Source organism: Pongo abelii, chromosome 2 (assembly GCF_028885655.2).
Source record: "Pongo abelii isolate AG06213 chromosome 2, NHGRI_mPonAbe1-v2.0_pri, whole genome shotgun sequence".
NCBI lineage: Eukaryota > Metazoa > Chordata > Mammalia > Primates > Hominidae > Pongo > Pongo abelii.
Genome location: NC_085928.1, coordinates 183,401,974 through 183,422,580, shown reverse-complemented (window position 1 = coordinate 183,422,580; position 20,607 = coordinate 183,401,974). Strand labels below are relative to the sequence as shown.

Genomic DNA, 20,607 nt, shown 5'->3' with positions numbered 1-20,607 from the left:
CCTCAAGGGGCTTCTCTCAAGCTAAAGCCTAATCCAGAGCAAGACCCTAACTCTCTTCAATTCTATGAAGGCTGTCAGAGGTGAGGAAGCTACAGAAAAGAAGTTGGAAGCAAGGAGAAATTGGTTCATCACTTGAAGGAAAGAAGATGTCTCCATAACATAAAAGTGCATGTAGAAAGTGCTGACATAGAAGCTGCCACCAACTTATCCAGAAGATCTAGCTAAGATCACTGATGAAGGTGGGTACAGTAAGCCTGGCTTGTAGGCTTTCTTCTAAAGAAAGATGATAACAGAAGATGATAACATCTAGGAATTTCACAGCTAGAAAGAACAAGTCAATGCCTAGCTTGCAGGCTTCAAAACAAAGACTGACTCTCTCATTAAGGGCTAATGCAACTGGAGACTTAAGTTGAAACCAGTGATCATTTATCCTTGTGGAAATCCTAGGACCCTTAAGAATTATGCTAAATCTACTCACCCATGCTCTATAAATAGAATATCAAAGCATGGAGGACAGAACACCTGTTCATAGCATGGATTACTGAATATTTTAAGCCCACTGTTAAGACCTACTGTTCAGGAATAAAATGTCTTTCAAAATATTACTGCTCATTGACAATGCACCTAGTCACTCAAGAGCTCTGATGGAGCTATACAAGAGATTAATGTTGTTTTCATGCCTGTTTACACAACATTCATTCTACAGTCAATGAATCAAGAGGCAATTTCAACTTTCAAGTCTTATTATTTAAGAAATACATTTCATAAGGCTATAGACAGATTGATAATGATTATTCTGATGGGTATGGGCAGAGTAAATTGAAAACCTTCTGGAAAGGACTCAGCATTATAAATTCCAATAAGAACATTCATGGGAGGAGATCAAAATATAAACATTAGCAGAAAGAAGTCAATTCTAACCCTCATGGATGACTTTGAGAGGTCAAGTCTTTAGTGGAGGAAGTAACTGCAGATCTGGTGAAAACAGCAAGAGAACTAGAATTAAAAGTAGAGCCTAAAGATATAAATGAATTGCTGCAATCTCGTGAACAAACTTGAATGAATGAGGAGTTCCTTCTTATGGATAAGTGAAGAAAGTGGTTTCTGGAGACAGAATCTCCCAGAGAAGATGCTGTGAACATTGTTCAAATGACAACAAATGATATAGAACATACATAGATGTAGTTGATAAAGCAGTGGCATAGTTTAAGAGGATTGATTCCAATTTTGAAAGAAGTTCTACTGTGGGTAAAATCCTATCAAACCGACTTGCACACTATAAAGAAATCTTTCTTGAAAGGAAGGATCAATCAATGTGACCAACTTCATTGTTGTTTTATTTTAAAAAAAAACTACCAATCCCAATCCCAGCACTTTGGGAGGCCAACACAGGAAAGTCACTTGAGCCTAGCAATTCAAGACCAGCTCGGCAACATGGCAAGATCCCATCTCTATAAAACACACATACACACACGTACAACATTAGCCAGGTGTATTGGTATACACCTGTAGTCCCAGCTACTTAGGAAGAATTGCTACAGCCTGGCAAGTGGAGGCTGCAGTGAGCCGTGATTGCACCAGTGCACCCCAGTCCATGAGAAATGAAAATATGAGACCCTTTCTCAAAAAAAAAAAGAAAAGAAATTACCATAGCCACCCTAATCTTCAGCAACAACCACCCTGATCAGTCAGCAGCCATCACCATTAAGACAAGACCTTCTACCAGCAAAAAGATTAAGACTCACTGAAGTTTCCAGTGATCATTAGTACTGTTTAGCAATAAAATATTTTTAATTAAGGTATGTACATTTTTAGACAAAATGTTATACACTTATTAAAATACAGTGTCATGTAAACATAATTTATATATGCATTGGGAAACCAAAAAATGTCTGTGGCTCACTTTACTGTGTTATTCACTTTATTGTGATGGTCTGGAACTGAACACACAGTATTTCTGAGGTATCCCTGAATCTCCTATTGTACTATTAATCATCTATCTATCAAGTAATCTATCTCTCTCCTATGGGTTCAGTTTCTCTGGATAACCTTGACTAATGCATTTAAACATGAGTTTATGTTCTGTCTCTACTATGGAGTGATAGCTACTAGAGGCCAGGAAAACAGGCCTGTTCATATCAGTATCCACAGTGTATAAATTATACATACTGTAAGTATTCAACAAATTATGACTTACATATCAACACACAATAAGAAAATTTGAATGTGAAAGCCGGCAAGAAAATTAGGCCAGGCACCGTGGCTCACACCTGTAATTCCAGCACTTTGGGAGGCTGAGGCGGGTGGATTACGAGGTCAGGAGATCGCGACCATCCTAGCTAACATGATGAAACCCCGTCTCTACCAAAAAAATACAAAAAATTAGCCAGACATGGTGGCGGGCACCTGTAGTTCCAGCTACTTGGGAGGCTGAGGCTTGAACCCAGCAGGCGGAGCTTACAGTGAGCCAAGATCGCGCCACTGCACTCCAGCCTGGGCGACAGAGCAAGACTCCATCTCAAAAAAAAAAAAAAAAGGGAGCCAAGATGGCCGAATAGGAACAGCTCCAGTCTACAGCTCCCAGCATGAGTGACGCAGAAGATGGGTGATTTCTGCATTTCCAACTGAGGTTTCGGGTTCATCTCACTGGGGAGTGCTGGGCAGTGGGTGCAGGATAGTGGGTGCAGCGCACCGTGCGTGAGCCGAAGCAGGGCGAGGCATTACCTCACCCGGGAAGCACAAGGGGTCAGGGAATTCCCTTTCCTAGTCAAACAAAGGGGTGACAGACGGCACCTGGAAAATCAGGTCACTCCCACCCTAATACTGCGCTTTCCCAACGGGCTTAACAAACAGCACACCAGGAGATTATATCCCGCACCCGGCTCAGAGGGTCCTACGCCCATGGAGCCTCACTCATTGCTAGCACAGCAGTCCAAGATCAAACTGCAAGGTGGCAGTGAGGCTGGGGGAGGGCCACCCACCATTGCCCAGGCTTCAGTAGGTAAACAGAGCGGCCAGGAAGCTTGAACTGGGTGGAGCCCACCACAGCTTAAGGAGGCCTGCCTGCCTCTGTAGGCTCCACCTCTGGGGGCAGGGCACAGACAAACAAAAGACAGCAATAACCTCGGGAGACTTAAATGTCCCTATCTGACAACTTTGAAGAGAGTAGTGGTTCTTCCAGCATGCAGCTTGAGATCTGAGAACGGGCAGACTGCCTCCTCAAGTGGGTCCCTGACCCCCGAGTAGCCTAACTGGGAGGCACCCCCCAGTAGAGGCAGACTGACACCCCACACAGCAGGGTACTCTTCTGAGACAAAACTTCTAGAGGAACAATCAGGCAGCAGCATTTGCGGTTCACCAATATCCGCTGTTCTGCAGCCACCGCTGCTGATACGCAGGCAAACACGGCATGGAGTGGACCTCCAGGAAACTCCAACAGACCTGCAGCTGAGGGTCCTGACTGTTAGAAGGAAAACTAACAAACAGAAAGGACATCTACACCAAAAACCCATCTGTACATCACCATCATCAAAGACCAAAGGTAGATAAAACCACAAAGATGGGGAAAAAGCAGAGCAGAAAAACCGGAAACTCTAAAAATAAGAGTGCCTCTCCTCCTCCAAAGGAACACAGCTCCTCACCAGCAATGGAACAAAGCTGGACGGAGAATGACTTTAAAGAGTTGAGAGAAGAATGCTTCAGAAGATCAAACTACTCCAAGCTAAAGGAGGAAGTTTGAACCAATGGCAAAGAAGTTAAAAACTTTGAAAAAAAATTAGACGAATGGATAACTAGAATAACCAATGCAGAGAAGTCCTTAAAGGACCTGATGGAGCAGAAAACCACACCACGAGAACTACGTAACGAATGCACAAGCCTCAGTAACCAATGCAATCAACTGGAAGAAAGGGTATCAGCAATGGAAGATGAAATGAATGAAATGAAGCATGAAGAGAAGTTTAGAGAAAAAAGAATAAAAAGAAATGAACAAAGCCTCCAAGAAATATGGGACTATGTGAAAAGACCAAATCTACGTCTGATTGGTGTACCTGAAAGTGACGGGGAGAATGGAAACAAGTTGGAAAACACTCTGCAGGATATCATCCAGGAGAACTTCCCCAATCTAGCAAGGCAGGCCAACATTCAGATTCAGGAAATACAGAGAACGCCACAAAGACACTCCTCGAGAAGAGCAACTCCAAGACACATAATTATCAGATTCACCAAAGTTGAAATGAAGGAAAAAATGTTAAGGGCAGCCAGAGAGAAAGGTCGGGTTACCCACAAAGGGAAGCCCATGAGACTAACAGCTGATCTCTCGGCAGAAACTCTACAAGCCAGAAGAGAGTGGGGGCCAATATTCAACATTCTTAAAGAAAAGAATTTTCAACCCAGAATTTCATATCCAGCCAAACTAAGCTTCATAAGTGAAGGAGAAATAAAATACTTTACAGACAAGCAAATGCTGAGAGATTTTGTCACCACCAGGCCTGCCCTAAAAGAGCTCCTGAATGAAGCACTAAACATGGAAAAGAACAACCGGTACCAGCCACGGCAAAAACATGCCAAATTGTAAAGACCATCAAGGCTAGGAAGAAACTGCATCAACTAACGAGCAAAATAACCAGCTAACATCATAACAACAGGATCAAATTCACACATAACAATACTAACCTTAAATGTAAATGGGCTAAATGCTCCAATTAAAAGGCACAGAACGGCAAACTGGATAAAGAGTCAAGACCCATCTGTGTGCTGTATTCAGGAAACCCATCTCAGGTGCAGAGACACACATAGGCTCAAAATAAAGGGATGGAGGAAGATCTACCAAGCAAATGGAAAACAAAAAAAGGCAGGGGTTGCAATCCTAGTCTCAGATAAAACAGACTTTAAACCAACAAAGATCAAAAGAGACAAAGAAGGCCATTACCTAATCACAAAGGGATCAATTCAACAAGAAGAGCTAACTGTCCTAAATATATATGCACTCAATACAGGAGCACCCAGATTCATAAAGCAAATCCTTAGTGACCTACAAAGAGACTTAGACTCCCACACAATAATAATGGGAGACTTTAACATCCCACTGTCAACATTAGACAGATCAACGAGACAGAAAGTTAACAAGGATATCCAGGAATTGAACTCAGCTCTGCACCAAGCGAACCTAATAGACATCCACAGAACTCTCCACCCCAAATCAACAGAATATACATTCTTCTCAGCACCACACTGCACTTGTTCCAAAATTGACCACATAGTTGGAAGTAAAGCACTCCTCAGCAAATGTAAAAGAACAGAAATTATAACAAACTGTCTCTCAGACCACAGTGCAATCAAACTAGAACTCAGGATTAAGAAACTCAAAACCGCTCAACTACATGGAAACTGAACAACCTGCTCCTGAATGACTACTGGGTACATAACGAAAGGAAGGCAGAAATAAAGATGTTCTTTGAAACCAACAAAAACAAAGACACAACATACCAGAAGCTCTGGGACACATTCAAAGCAGTGTGTAGAGGGAAATTTATAGCACTAAATGCCCACAAGAGAAAGCAGGAAAGATCTAAAATTGACACCCTAACATCACAATTAAAAGAACTAGAGAAGCAAGAGCAAACACATTCAAAAGCTAGCAGAAGGCAAGAAATAACTAAGATCAGAGCAGAACTGAAGGAAATAGAGACGCAAAAAACCCTTCAAAAAATTAATGAATCTAGGAGCTGGTTTTCTGAAAAGATCAACAAAATTGGTAGACCACTAGCAAGACTAATAAAGAAGAAAAGAGAGAAGAATCAAATAGACACAATAAAAAATGAAAAAGGGGATATCACCACCGATCCCACAGAAATACAAACTACCATCACAGAATACTATAAACACCTCTACGCAAATAAACTAGAAAATCTAGAAGAAATGGATAAATTCCTGGACACATACACCCTCCCAAGACTAAATCAGGAAGAAGTTGAATCTCTGAATAGACCAATAACAGGCTCTGAAATTGAGGCAATAATTAATAGCTTACCAACCAAAAAAAGTCCAGGACCAGATGGATTCACAGCCGAATTCTACCAGAGATACAAGGAGGAGCTGGTACCATTCCTTCTGAAACTATTCCAATCAATAGAAAAAGAGGGAATCCTCCCTAACTCATTTTATGAGGGCAGCATTATCCTGATACCAAAGCCTGGCAGAGACACAACAAAAAAAGAGAATTTTAGACCAATATCCTTGATGAACATTGATGCAAAAATCCTCAATAAAATACTGGCAAACCGAATCCAGCAGCACATCAAAAAGCTTATCCACCATGATCAACTGGGCTTCATCCCTGGGATGCAAGGCTGGTTCAACATATGAAAATCAATAAACGTACTCCAGCATATAAACAGAACCAAAGACAAAAACCACATGATTATCTCAATAGATGCAGAAAAGGCCCTTGACAAAATTCAACAACACTTCATGCTAAAAACTCTCAATAAATTAGGTATTGATGGGATGTATCTCAAAATAATAAGAGCTATCTATAACAAACCCACAGCCAATATCATACTGAATGGACAAAAACTGGAAGCATTCCCTTTGAAAACTGGCACAAGACAGGGATGCCCTCTCTCACCACTCCTATTCAACATAGTGTTGGAAGTTCTGGCCAGGGCAATCAGGCAGGAGAAGGAAATAAAGGGTATTCAATTAGGAAAAGAGGAAGTCAAATTGTCCCTGTTTGCAGATGACATGATTGTATAGCTAGAAAACCCCATTGTCTCAGCCCAAAATCTCCTTAGCTGATAAGCAACTTCAGCAAAGTCTCAGGATACAAAATCAATGTGCAAAAACCACAAGCATTCTTATACACAAATAACAGACAAACAGAGAGCCAAATCATGAATGAACTCCCATTCACGATTGCTTCAAAGAGAATAAAATACCTAGGAATCCAACTTACAAGGGATGTGAAGGACCTCTTCAAGGAGAACTACAAACCACTGCTCAATGAAATAAAAGAGGATACAAACAAATGGAAGAACATTCCATGCTCATGGGTAGGAAAAATCAATATCGTGAAAATGGCCATACTGCCCAAGGTAAATTACAGATTCAATGCCATCCCCATCAAGCTACCAATGACTTTCTTCACAGAATTGGAAAAAACTACTTTAAAGTTCATACGGAACCAAAAAAGAGCGTGCATCGCCAAGTCAATCCTAAGCCAAGAGAACAAAGCTGGAGGGATCACACTACCTGACTTCAAACTATACTACAAGGCTACAGTAACCAAAACAGCATGGTACTGGTACCAAAACAGAGATATAGACCAATGGAACAGAACAGAGACCTCAGAAATAATGCCGCATATCTACAACTATCTGACCTTTGACAAACCTGACAAAAACAAGCACTGGGGAAAGGATTCCCTATTTAATAAATGGTGCTGGGAAAACTGGCTAGCCATATGTAGAAAGCTGAAACTGGATCCCTTCCTTACACCTTAAACAAAAATTAATTCAAGATGGATTAAAGACTTAAATGTTAGACCTAAAACCATAAAAACGCTAGAAGATAACCTAGGCAATACCATTCAGGACATAGGCATGGGCAAGGACTTCATGTCTAAAACACCAAAAGCAATGGCAACAAAAGCCAAAATTGACAAATAGGATCTAATTAAACTAAAGAGCTTCTGCACAGCAAAAGAAACCACCATCAGAGTGAACAGGCAACCTAAAGAATGGGAGAAAATTTTTGCAACCTGCTCATCTGACAAAGGGCTAATATCCAGAATCTACAATGAACTCAAACAAATTTACCAGAAAAAAAAGCAAACAACCCCATCAAAAAGTGGGCGAAGGATGTGAACAGACACTTCTCAAAAGAAGACATTTATGCAGCCAAAAAACACATGAAAAAATGCTCATCATCACTGGCCATCAGAGAAATGCAAATCAAAACCACAATGAGATACCATCTCACACCAGTTAGAATAGCAATCATTAAAAAGTCAGGAAACAACAGGTGCTAGAGAGGATGTGGAGAAATAGGAACACTTTTACACTGTTGGTGGGACTGTAAACTAGTTCAACCATTGTGGAAGTCAGTATGGCAATTCCTCAGGGATCTAGAACTAGACATACCATTTGACACAGCCATCCCATTACTGGGTATATATCCAAAGGATTGTAAATCATACTGCTATAAAGACACATGCACACGTATGTTTATTGCGGCACTATTCACAATAGCAAAGACTTGGAACCAACCCAAATGTCCAACAATGATAGACTGGATTAAGAAAATGTGGCACATATACACCATGGAATACTATGCAGCCATAAAAAATGATGAGTTCATGTCCTTTGTGGGGACATGGATGAAGCTGGAAACCATCATTCTCAGCAAACTATCACAAGGACAAAAAACCAAACACCGCATGTTCTCACTCATAGGTGGGAATTGAACAATGAGAACACATGGACACAGGAAGGGGAACATCACACACTGGGGACTGTTGTGGGGTGGGGGGAGGGGGGAGGGATAGCATTGGGAGATAGACCTAATGCTAAATGACGAGTTGATGGGTGCAGCACACCAACATGGCACATGTATACATATGTAACTAACCTGCACATTGTGCACATGGACCCTAAAACTTAAAGTATAATAATAATAAAAAAAGAAAAAAGAAAAGAAAAAAGAAAGAAAATTAATGGAATTTGCATCTGATAGCTTTTATTTTCTCTGTAAAGCAAAAACAGGGGTAATCTGCTCACAGTAAGGGCAAGGGTGAATTGATCAAATGTCTGTTAGAGGTGAAGAAGTTTTGAAATCCTCATTGCACAAATCAGGAAACTAAAGAACAGCAATCAAATTGCCAAGTTCTGCTAAGGGCTTATCTGAGGTTGGTCAGTGCAAACTTAAAGTGTTCCCAAACTTCCCTATTTTCTGATGTTCTAAAATAATGCTTGGCTTCCCTGGTGAAAGCACAAAGAAAACCCTGCTAGGGTCAACAAGAATGAAGAATAAGGCTGCTGATATGTAGAAAACACAATGGCTCCAAAGTTTTAGCTATCTGAAGCCATTTAATGTGGAAGAAAACTGTGCAACATATCTCAGCAGGCTCTAAAAGCATTACTCTATTAGTGCAGATGGTACCAATTGAGCTCACTGTATGGGAAGAGCAAAATATTCAGGAATTGGAGTCAGTTCAGCCATATACTAGCTATGAGATCATTGGCAAATTATCTAACCTCTCCAAGTCTCAGGTTTTGCTTCTATAAATTGAAACATACATAAAGAGTTTTGAGCCTGGATATTAATCTTTAATTAACTTAAGCTTTAATTAACCATACCTAAGGAACAGGTCATTTTACTAGAATATCAAATAAAACAAAAGACACCAACTGACAGGAAACCATAATAGATCTTCACACAAGTACTTGTTTTTTTTTAATACAAGTCCTTGCATATTGCATTCCTGAAGCAGCAGAACAAAACAACAAAGAAAATATTTTCTGTAATGTTAAAGGGCTACAAAATGTAATATATGTGTGAGTATGTGTGTATATATATACAAACACACACAACTATATACTGCAGTATCTATCTATCCACATGTATATTTATATATACACACATATATACACATGTATATATGTGTATAGATAGATAGTCACTGCAGTATATAGTTGTGACCATCCAGCCATTGAGGCCAGGAAATATAAAAAATAAACTAATATAGTAAGGGCATTTTCAAGTTTTAGCTTTTTTGAGAAATGTCTATTTTCTTCAAGGAACCAAATTAAATAAAGTAAAATAGAGAATATATATATTTTTTTGAAAGACCAAAATCCACACATTTGTATTTAAATTAATAGTTGTAATTTTTAGCTTAAAAATCAACTATGCAGAAGTTGCCTTATCGAGACTGGGAGAAAAGATGGCAGAAGGTGAAATAAATGTATACCAGACCTGCGTGAAATCACACCCGTGCTCATTTCATTCAAGCAGAAGTCTAAGTTTTATCTTCTATTTTATAGATATTAGAGCCTATTCATTTTGATGAGCAGCATTACCTGCTCTCCTTCTGTTATACAGATATGGAGCCACAGACATCTATCATTTTATCTAGGCATACAACATAATATCAAATATGAAATTGATTTTATAACAACCTTAGAAGAGCAGCCACTAAACTTTTTAAAAAGATGTTTAAGTCAGGATTTTATAAACAAGACTGTAAGTCTAAATTCCTATAATCTTAGTATTGTATTCCAGTGATATTGCCTTTTTAGAAAGATGCCCAGTATATGTGATATTTTTCAAACTATATTTTTTACAGATCTTTTCAAGTTAAAATTATACACAGATATCACAAAAAATAGAGTGAAGCAAAAATTATGAGCAAATTAATACCAAAGTATCGATACAATCTTATGTTGCTTATTATCCAAGAATGTATGTTCACTGATCAGTTAAGTGAGCCATTTATACAATGATATGCTGTCAATGAATAAGCATGAGTAGGTGTAAATTATCTATTTCAAAATTGTACTACCTTGAAAAATATGATTCCTTCAAGTTCTTTACAGCATTACAATTTTCAATATTAATGGTTATGGGTTTAACTAGCACTATAGTCTTTCTACTAAGAAAACACAATGAAATTGTTCTCTAGAAAATAATTCCAGCTTAAGAGTAATGTTTACACGTTTTTCTTCCTAAAGCAACAAAAATTCATAAATTGCCAGAAAAGTAAACATTGTTGAAAATTGAAAATTAAATACCAAAAGTCTAAGTCTGAAAGTAAATTTTTAAAATGTGCTGTGTGCATCCTTATTGATACTGCACATACAATATATATGTTTATTTACTTCTTTTTCCATTCACATTAAATGCTTTCAAAAATAGAAAATAATTTTCAAATTATCAAAGCAACAGAAATCATAATCGATAAAGTTATATAAAATGGTATTGGGAGCACAGTTTCAAAAAATTAATAATTTAATCACAAAGAGCTTCAATTTATCCTTTTATGACTATATATAGTCATAGTATATATATATATATATACACTATTAAAGTAAAAATATAAAAATTGGGCAATTTTTTAAAAAAACTTCTGTTTTCTTGGAGACAGGGTCTTGCTCCATCACCCAGGCTAGAGTGCAGTGACATGATCATAGCTTACTGCAGCCTCCAATTCCCGGGATCAAGTGATCTTCCCACCTCAGTCTTCCTAGTAGTAGGGATTATAGCCACTAGGCACAACACCTGACTGGCATTTAATTTTAAATCTTGTGTTTCCACTTTAAAATACACAGCCATTTGCCTCCCCTGGAAAGATTGCTGACACAAGTGTTCTATTATAGACCCCAACTGGCTTCAAACCACTCTGTCATTTCCGTAAACTGGTTGTATAGCATTATATTATATTTAGTTAGTACTATAGGTTGCTGGCTTACTTAAAAGATATATGTAATATGTGTGTATTTGTGTATCTTACTTGTTAGACTAAATCATACTATAATTAATCAGGCAGAAGTATAAATTTTGAAAGATTTATTACTACAACTAACAGCAGGCAAGTTATTAACATCCTTAAATTCAGAAACTCTAGGCTATATTGTCTGTCATGGTATTTATTATCAAATCCTGCAGACCTCTGATTAATAGAATTAATCAAACACCTTTCAAAAGTTAATATTTTAATATAATCTTGAAAATAATTTTAGAGTTGTTTCTAACCTAATATTAAGACTCAATAATTACTGAAAGTACACAACAAAACAAGTGTAAAATTTAAACCTTTCAATACAAACATCCCTATCCAGTCATTTATATGCTAACAAAGTGAAGTTACAAAAATTAGCCTGCAGGAATCTCTTTTTCCTTGGAGAATATTACACACGTTGAATGTTACACATTATTTTTGGCTGGATTCAGGAACAATGTGATCTCCTTTATTAAAAGGAGAGATGAAACCAATTTAACTGTATAATGAAAAGCTCGTTTGATAGAAAATATGATTAGTAATTTTACATGAAAAATAAACATTTGATACATTTTAAATACAATGGAAATAACTCAATACTCTTTATACATGAAAAACCCCACTTAGTTTTTTATAGCATTAAGATTTTCAATAATTAATGATTTTAAAATCAAAAATAAACAGGCAATGCACTCAATACAAATCACTGCACATTGAAAACTGCATAACAGATTTAAGATCCCAAATGTTATTGGCATTTTTCTAACTTGCAAAGACACATTCATTACTCCAAATTTAAGTTAATTGCTGTTTATACATATTTTTACAAAATTTGACTGCAAATGTCATGGTTTTGAAGTTAAAGGGGCCAATACACACCTTGACTTCCTATAATACAGATTTTTCAGGTTCATTTCAAAATATTAAAATTAGATTAATACAGAAGGCAACCAGGAATTTACATCATGACTTGGTGGTTTAACAGATTTAATGTATACTTCAAATACAGGCATACCTTGCTTGATCACACTTCTCTTTACTGGGCTTTGCAGAGAATGTATTTTTCACACATTGGAAGTTTATGGCAACTCTGCATTAGCCAAATCGATTGGTGTCATTTTCCCAACAGCATGTGCTCACTTTGTGTGGCACTTCTCATGTATTTCAACTTTTTCATTATTATGACATCTGTTACGTTGATCTGTGATCAGTGATCTTTGATGTTTCCATTGTGATTGTGCCCGGGTATTGGAAACCCCATCCACAAAGACGGTAGACTTAACTGACAAATATGTGTGTTCTGACTGCTCCACTAACCATCATTTCCCTATCTCTCTGCCTCTCCTCCTGCCTCCCTATTACCAGAGACACAACAATACTGAAACTAGGCCAACTAATAACCCTACAATGGCCCCTCACTGTTCAAGTGAAAGAAGAGTCACATATATCTCACCTTCAATCAAAACTAGAAATACTTAAGTTTAGTGAGGAAGGGATGCCTAAAACCAAAACAGGCCAAAAGCTAGGGCTCTAGTTTCAAATGGTTAGCTAAGTTGTGAATGCAAAGGAAAAAATCTTGAAGAAAATTAAAAATGTGACTCCACTGAACACAAAAATGTTAAGAAAGCAAAACAATGCATTATTGCTGATATGAAGAAAGTTTTAGTAGTCTGGATAAAAGATGAAACCACCTACAAAATTCCACTAAGCTAAAGCCTAACCCACAGCAAGGCCCTAACTCTCTTCAATTCTGTGAAGGCTGAGAGAGGTTAGGAGACTACAGAAGGAAAGTTGGAAGCTAGCAGAGATTGGTTCATGAGGTTGAAGGAAAGAAGACATTCCTATAATGTAAAAGTGCAAGGTGAAGCAGAAAGTCCTGGTGTAGAAGCTGCACCATTTATCCAGAAGATCATTCAGGAAGGTGGCTACAGAAAGCAACAAATTTTCAATGTCAGTGAAACAGCCTTCTATTAGAAGAAGATACCATCTAAGACTTTCATAGCTAGAGAGAAGTCAATGCCTGGCTTGCAGGCTTCAAAGGAAAGACTGGCTCTTTTGTTAGGGGCTAATGCAGCTAGAGACTTTATGTTGAAACGACTGGTCATTTACCATTGTGAAAGTCCTAAGATCCTTATGAATTATGCTAAATCTACTCTGCCTGTGCTCTATAAATACAATAATAAAGCCTGGATGACAGCACATCTGTTTATAGCATGGATTACTGAATATTTTAAGCCTACAGTTCAGACCTATCCTTTCAAAATATTACTGCTCATTGACAATGCACCTAGTCACTCAAGAGCTCTGATGTAGATGTACAAGATTAATGTTGTTTTCATGCCTGCTCACACAACATTCATTCTGTACCCCATAGATTAATAGGGAATTTCAACTTTCAAGTCTTATTATTTAAGAAATACACTATAAGGCTACCACTGCCATAGATAGTGATTTCTCTAATGGATCTGGGCAAAGTAAATGGAAAACCTTCTTCCAAGGATTTACCATCCTAGGTGCCACTGAGAACATTTGTGATTCACAGGAGGAGATCAAAATATCAACATTAGCAAAAATAAGTTAATTCCAACCCTCATGGATGACTTTGAGTGGTTTAAGTCTTCAGTGGAGGAAGTAACTGCAGATTTGGTTAAAAAAAATAGCAAGAAAAACTAGAATTAAAAATGGAGCCTAAAGATATGAATGAATTGCTGCAATGTCATGAACAAACTTGAATGGATGAGGAGTTGCTTCTTATGGATGTCAAAGACATGAAATCTACTCCTGGTAAAGATGCTGTAAACATTGCTGAAATGACAACAAAGGATTTAGTACATCACAGAAACTTACTTGATAAAGCAACTAAGAGAGAGAACTGACTCTAATTTTGAAAGAAATTCTACTGTGGGTAAAATCCTATCAAACTGACTTGCATGATACAAAGAAATCTTTCCTAAAAGGAAGAATCAACTGATGCAGCAAACTTCATTGCTGTCTTACTTGAAAAAGTTCCCTCAGTCACCCCAATTTTTAGCAACCACCACTCTGATCAGTCAGTAGCCATAAACATCAAGGCAAGACCCTCCAGCAATAAAAAGATTAAGACTCACTGAAGGCTCAAATAACCATTAGCATTTTAGCTTTAAGTATTTTTAAATTAAGATATGTATTTTTTTTAGATTCAGTGGTATTGCATGCTTAATTGACTACAGTATAGTGTAAACATAACTTTTATATGCACTAGAGAAACCAAAAAAATTGCATGATTCATTTTACTGCAATATTTGCTTTATTGCAGTGATGTGGAACAAAACCTACAATATATCCAAAGTGTTTCTGTACCCTTTTTTTTTTTTTGCAGGTGAATGAGCAGTCCTTTTAACAATAAGAAATAAACTTCAGCTTTTTCAAAGATGTGAGATGAGCACATTTTTCTTTGTGTTCTACACCTTGGGACACATTTTATGGGAATAGGAGCATAACGTATTTACTCAACCTCAAAATAATTCCTCTATATAGTTTCCTGCATATTTCTTATTTGGCTCCCATTCATCCACTGGATTAAATTTCACAAGTTTATAACCCTTTGTTAATATAACACTAAAACTCAACAATGAGCCTCAACAGGTTTAGAAATTCATTCTCCAGGCTTTAAACCACTGCTTCTTGAACAGGTGTTAAGAGGAAACTAAAGAATGTGATATGTGCTATGGGGGAAAAAATTCTTCCCTTGTGCAGATAAACTTTGTTGCCTAAGCATTAAACAGACTTCAACAGCTCTTTTCTTTCCAGAAATTTTTCTTAAATATGCTAATCCAGATTGCTAATATCCAAGAGAGGAATTTAACATGAGACATTTGTCAAGCTGTTTTGACCAAGGAAATCTTAGAAAGTGAGTATCTCTGATAAATTGTGTCTCCACTGAATTGAATTTGGAAAATACTGAAATATTTCCCAGATAAGTCTATCTTTAAGGAACTTCAGAAGAGATAATCCTAAAAATGTCCACACAATAACTATGGTTTTTACTTTTCTTGCTAACATATAACACTGTTCCCTCTTCTTACATTCAAGGAAGAAAAAGGAACATCCGGTACCTATTAACTCCCTGAAGGCAATTGTATCTTTATCTTTTCTGTCTACTGAATATTCTAATTCCTTTAATCTTTCTTTAGAAGTCCCATTTTGAAATGTGTGAGAGACTATTAATGATCCCTAAATCTTCTGCAGTTTTTCTATATTTTCTTAATAATTTCAGCTCTAAACTTTGAAAATAAAAGTGAAAAATTAAATAAAACTTTTTCTCAGTGATTCATAATTATAACAGGTATCAATATTAGAACCATATTATTTTTAAAAATAAGAGCACTATATTGCATACTGTTTAAAAAAGACTGCATATTGAATCTGTGAGCCCAGGATCCCGGGAAGAAATTCTGGATCAAGTTGGCATATCTCTTTAACTTAGTTCTTTCCTTCATTTCTGTCATTTTTTTCCTTGTATAGTTTTAATAGGAAAGACGATTTGTAGGGACTCATTTTTTTTCACCTTTTTAAAACTATATTCCTATCTTAACCAGGAAATTGGGTTTCTGGTATAGAAACTTTACACACAAAACATTTATGCATCTAGGATATAAGATTTTCTCCATCATCAAATTAAAAGGGTTTTGATTTGGAAATACAGTCCAAAGGGGAAAAAAACACCATTAAAATGAAAGTTATCTCAAAATACCCAAACCATCAAAGGCTTATTTCTGTTTTTTTAAGAGAAAAATATATTCATGTCTATCTGCTATAAACCCCAAATGAATGAATCCTTCAGGACTAACTTCCCTTGATAATAAATCTGCAATGTTAAAAAAATCCAAAATAACAAATTTTATAATCGTTGGGGACTTGGATACTTGGAAACTCAGTCTAAGGGCTGAAATGAAAGAAAAAGACCAGTAAACTGCTAGTTTGATGGTAGAGGGGATGGTGGCAGTGGTTAAAGGGTGACTGATAGTAGGGAAAGCAGGATCAGGAAGGCAAAGATAGCAGACCTTTGTCTGTAACACAACACAGCACGTGTGTGTGTGCATGTGTGTGTGTGTGCACATCTGTGTGTGTGTGTGTTGGTGGCTGGGGGTGGTGAAAGTAATGACAGCAGCAGAGGCAAAGCCAAGAGTGATGGTAGCAGGAACAGCAATGAAAGAAACCACACGCGATGCACGATACTTGGCATTTTTGTAGTCTGGAGGCAAGATTTAAAGAAAATCAAAAGTTGGTAACCAAATGAGAGGAAATCAAGTCCACTAAGCTAAATGAAGAGTCAAGTCAGAGAACCAGCTCCAAGACAAGTACCATAGAATACAACTGAGATTAGACACAATGTCATATCCATCAATGTTCAAAAGCAGCAGGAGCAAGGGGCTGCACACAGCAGTGCTGAATAAATTCCAATGCATGTTTTATTGCAGCTGCAACTGTCTTTTAATAATGTAGCTGAAAAAGCCTCATCTTCCTTCATTCAATCTTAAAGGGCTTCTGATCACAGTGAGTAATCAGGTCTTTACAGTAGATGACCCAGTCCTCTCAGAAAGCAGTAGTTATGGCCACAATAGACACATGTGGTGTTGGGGGTGATGGATAATACCAACAGCTGAACATCTAGCTGTGATCATTAAGAAACCAGGGGATAAAGAGCAGGAGGAAGCAACAGTCAAATTATTCCAAGTATAGGTACTTTCTAAACAGATCACGACTTCGGAATTTTCCTCAGGTTTCTCATCTTATTTCTATATCCAAAAATGGAATCTTGACAGTCAAATGTTTTATGTAGTGCTTCTTATTGCTAATGTCTGAGTCAGTCATGCAGGAATCAGAATCTACTTCAAGAAGTTTTAATAAGGATGACTTTAGATCTGGACAGGGTGAAGAAAAATAAAAAGGAACATTGCAGCACCCAGGGAATGGCAATAGAAAGAAGTTATGACTGGCCTAAGGGCAAGAGAAAAATAGTGTTACTGGAGTACAGTTAGAGCTGGAGGCATAGAAAAAGGTCACCCAACCAGGGTCATAGTGATAAAAAGACGTAGTAACTGCTAGAAATCATGGTTTAGAGCAGGAAAGAATGGCAGGGACGGGGGTTTAACCCAAACTCTCTCTCTTACACCCTGTTCTCCTACCATTGTCTTGCATTTGTTGGATTTTTAGAAGAAGCCAACTATCAAGGGGGCCTGGGTGGATGTAGCTTATAGAAGTCAAGGTTAGCTTCTCAAGGCATACAACAAGACAAAGAAGAGGAGAACATGGATCTGGCTGGGTTGAGTTACAGATAAAAACCTGTAGATATGTTATGGAGTTAATGGGACACATAGTTAAACCACGCCTAAAATTAATGGTCTTGGTCACAAATACAGAGTCTTCCCTATTTGACTTCCCTAATGTAAGGTCCTCAAATCATGACAGATGGGTCATGAGTGGTAGGAAATTAAGAGTTATTAAAACATGTTCCAGAACTCATGTGTGTGCCATGCATTATTTACCAAAGAATGGGAGCCAACTAACCAGAATAAACAAAATTGTGTGAGGTAGAGCAGTCTTCTGTTTGTTTATAACTACTCTGAAATAATTTTAATATTGGGAAATATATTCTAGATGTTTCCCTCTTAGCATATTTGGATGGTGACAATGAAAAATTGTTTTGCTTTTAATGCTGGTCATTTAAAACTGATTTCTTAATTTCTTAGCAAAGGCTAAATAATCATTTCTGTCTTTTTTTCTCAACAAGTGCTGGGTTCACTCAGTGTTTGATAAGTTTATTTAAAAAGGGAGTTACAGACATGCTTTAATAACATACATCATGTGTTGTTTGATTTTGTTCTTGTGGTTGTAGGTTAATCAGTTTGGTTTGGGGTTTAGTTACAAAGAACAGAGAGTCAGTTTGATATCAGTGGTTCTTTCTGACCCAAAAGCCATTATTTCTTCTTTAAAATATTCTTCTCTCATTAAAAATGATGTTAGCCTTCCTTGTTGACTAAATGCATGGTGTAGACTTTTACTAAATTTTTCTTTCTTATTTTTTTTCTTTTTTTTTTTTCTTTAGAGGGAGTCTTGCTCTGTTGCCCAGTATGGAGTGCAGTGGCATGATCTCAGCTCACTGCAGCCTCTGTCTCCCAGGTTCAAGCAATTCTCCCACCTCAGCCTCCTTAGTAGCTGGGACTACAGGCGTGCACTGCCATGCCTGGCTAATTTTTGTATTTTTAGTAGAGATAAGGTTTCACCATGTTGGCTAGGATGGTTTTGATCTCCTGACCTCGTGATATGCCCCCACCTCAGTCTTCCAAAGTGCTGGGATTACAGGCGTGTGCCACCGCACCCAGCCTACTACATTTTTTTTTCTAAAAATGACTTTACTGAACTGATTATAAATATCACAAAATAACGCTTCCGTGAACATAAGATTTTCATATATGTGTGTGTATGTATATATCATCAAAAGAGAATCAAACTTTGTAACATAAAAACATTATATATTTAAGTGAAAATAATAGCTGAAAAGGGTAAAGACATTTTCAAAAATAAAATCAATTTTTCTATGGCAGGTTATGGGGGTAGAAGGAGAAGAAGTGTGAGAAACAGTAGCTACACTCAAAGCACGGTTAAAGGATTATGCCAGCTTGTCAAAACTATACTGCACGTTGTATGGCCAAAAGTATTAAAACTGTTCAACAGAAAAATCAATGGAACAAAAGAGGTAAGTCATGACTGTGGTGGATGGTCAGGAAACAGAACTGCTGTTTTTCCGTGGGAGCTTTTGTTGCTACTTTTCTAACACTTCAATGATTGAAAGGAAATCAAACTGCGAGAACTTACTGCCACTCCAGTGAGCCCTGGGGGATTTGTCACAAATTTGGAACTTGAGTGGCCTCAAGCTTCACAGGTCTGCTCCTCAGAAGTGGCAGAAAGCAAAGAGAAAGCAGAGCATTAGTGACATGGAACTGAGCACCTACGTATTTTCAAATGGTGGGTGAACTTCAGGCCACCTTTTAAGTTTTACATTAGACCAAATGACCAAAAAATTTCCTCTAAAGCATGTGCTACACTTAGGAGTTTCCAACAACAACCATTATTTGGCAGCTATTCGCAGATAATTCCGAACCTACTCTTGCCTAATAGAAAGCTTCTTAAACACTGAAAATTGGATAAATCACTACAAAATAGACTGGCTTTACAACTCCTTTTAGACTATTTTATAGGGTGTCATTTTACTAAAAATCTCAGAAAGGATAGGAACATTCAAGGAACTTAGCTCTTGATCCTGGACAGCTGGTGAACATCAACAGCTTATTCTGAAAGTAGATTGTAGAGAGTGCAATTGTCTCCAACTACATGATGTCCTGTATTCCCTGAATAATGACATAATCACTAGAAATAGTGTGTTTACTCTTTGTCTGCACTTTAAACAAAAGTATACTACTTGAAACATTTATTCAAATATGGTTTCACTTAAATCAGTGTTTCTTAAGTGAGGCCCATGAATTGTAATCACCTGCAGTGTTTGATCAAAATGCAATTTCCTTGCCCCATTACCAGGTAATTCACACGCATGTTAAAATTTGAAAACCACTACTACAAAGAACTCATGTATTATATTAGGAATAAGAATATGAACATTAGAATCTACTTTGCTATACTTTTCGATACGTTTAAAGATTTTATGAAAAAAAGGAAACTTAAGGAGAAAATATTTTGAGTAATTTGAATATGTCTAAACATTATCTGATATAAACTATAACACATAGTTGTAATTTTCTAATTCCCCACCTCTCCTGACCCCCACTTTCTAGTTAAGGATTTTGGATTAAAGTCGATTCTAGAATTCTGAATAATCATGTATTTTCTACTTCTACAGTTTGGAAGAAAAGAATCTAAGCTTAAATAGCAAGCAGTATTTTGGCTGATTCTTAAATACTTTTAAAAGGGCCTCACTCTTCTATATTTCATCATTTTATATAGTAAATCATAAACAAATCTTAATACTAATTAACGAATTTTTAGGGACACTTTTATTTATGCAACTTGTTTCCCATAAATACTAATTATATAACCTAAGCCAGCAGCTTCTC

At 37.2% G+C, this 20,607-nt stretch overlaps 1 protein-coding gene across 6 annotated transcripts in view; it reads right to left on the bottom strand.

Annotated features, from left to right (window-relative positions):
* The window catches only part of NLGN1 (neuroligin 1), an 886,466-nt gene that overhangs the window by 828,552 nt on the left and 37,307 nt on the right, over positions 1 to 20,607 (bottom strand). Inside the window, exon 2 of one of the 6 annotated variants that reach the window (XM_054553008.2) lies at positions 19,355 to 19,423. The exons of the other annotated variants lie outside the window; for them this stretch is intronic. The gene's annotated coding sequence lies outside the window, so the exon portion shown is untranslated. The remainder of the gene's footprint in view (positions 1 to 19,354; positions 19,424 to 20,607) is intronic. 6 annotated transcript variants of the gene reach the window in all.